This window comes from Octopus bimaculoides, chromosome 7 (genome assembly GCF_001194135.2).
Source record: "Octopus bimaculoides isolate UCB-OBI-ISO-001 chromosome 7, ASM119413v2, whole genome shotgun sequence".
NCBI classification, from domain to species: domain Eukaryota; kingdom Metazoa; phylum Mollusca; class Cephalopoda; order Octopoda; family Octopodidae; genus Octopus; species Octopus bimaculoides.
In genome coordinates this window covers 37,163,545-37,164,882 of record NC_068987.1, presented here as the reverse complement: position 1 = coordinate 37,164,882, position 1,338 = coordinate 37,163,545, and the positions used below count along the sequence as shown (strand labels likewise).

At 39.5% G+C, this 1,338-nt stretch overlaps 1 long non-coding RNA gene across 1 annotated transcript; it reads right to left on the bottom strand.

Moving 5' to 3' along the window:
* Positions 1-356: 356 nt before the first annotated feature.
* Positions 357-1,048, bottom strand: LOC128248297 (uncharacterized). The gene is made up of 2 exons (XR_008264535.1): positions 913-1,048; positions 357-572 (listed from the first exon to the last, which is right to left on the bottom strand). It is a non-coding gene; the product is annotated as an uncharacterized LOC128248297 (long non-coding RNA).
* Between the last annotated feature and the right edge of the window lie 290 nt (positions 1,049-1,338).

Below are 1,338 nucleotides of genomic sequence, written 5' to 3'. Positions count from 1 at the left end.
TGTAGCTGAAAAGAAAGCTCACATTTGGCAGAATTCACAAACAAACAATAGCCTTCAATTCAACATGCAAACACTACACTATCATATTTTTGCACTATATGATCACTACCTTACATAGGAGATAAACCCTAAGTAGGGATGGAGATGGCGTAAAGCCTTTAGAAGTGTTCATGGGAGACAACCAAAGGATGGGAGAGGATAGAAACCGCCGGTACAGATGGAGAGGGTGGGAGGCGTTCATACCATGAACAGGGTAAGGTAGATAGAGAGAGGGGTTAGTGGTCAGAACACGAGGGAGAAAAATATTCTTTTGGGGTTTATATGTATATATTTGAAGAAAAGCAACAAAAATTCAATAGGTTATAGCAGTACATACGTTTCGTACAAACTTCATTTATTCATGTAGTGAGAACACTACATAAAATGTGTAATGAAAATGTACTCCTCAGCTGCATAATGGAATTTGATTTTAGAAAGTCATTTTGAAGATGCTTGCAAAAAAAAAGAGTAAGAGAAGAAAAAATACCATCTTGACTGGGCTGTTGTTCGCGACTTCGTTAAAACAGTCCTTCCTGCAAAGCAAATTAAATAAAATTTGAGAATTTTTGCTGTTAGCCAAGACGATGTGATATGCTGAACACTGGAAAAACAAGTTTTGAGAAGAGACAGATAAAAGCACGTCTTGTCTTTAGGAAGGATGTGGAAGAAAGAGAGAATAGCCATTAGTCACGTGTGATCAATGAGAGAGTCAAGGAGGAAGAGTGAGAGAGAGGGAGAGGGAACGGTGAAGGGGAGAGGGGAAGCATAGGGAAAGGGTGGGAGAGAAAAGCTGAAAGGAAGAAGAAGAGAGGGAGATAGATGGAAAAGAGATAGAATAAGAGTGCGCAGCGTAATTATTAAGATAAAACTTACTTGGAAAAGGATGCGTGGCGTTCGATCGTATAATAATAAAAATAATATATAAATATATGCATTATACATACATATATGTACATGTCTATCTATCTCCCTCTCTGGTTCTTCTTCCTTTCTGTTTTTCTCTCCCACCCTTTCCCTATTCTTCTACTCTCCCCTTCACCATTCCCTCTCTCTCTCTCACTCTTCCTCGTTGACTCTCATTGATCTCGCGTGACTAATGGCCATTCTCTCTTTCTTCCACTTCCTTCCTAAAGACAAGACAGGCTTTTATCTGTCTCTTCTCAAAGCTCGTTTCTCCAGCGTTCAGCACTTCACAACGTCTTGGTTGCAGCCCTCACCGTTTGTTTTTACTGTTTTGTTCTCACTGTCCTGTTTTTGTTACCACTTTCACCCTCCGCAAAAAATCCCAAATTTTATTTA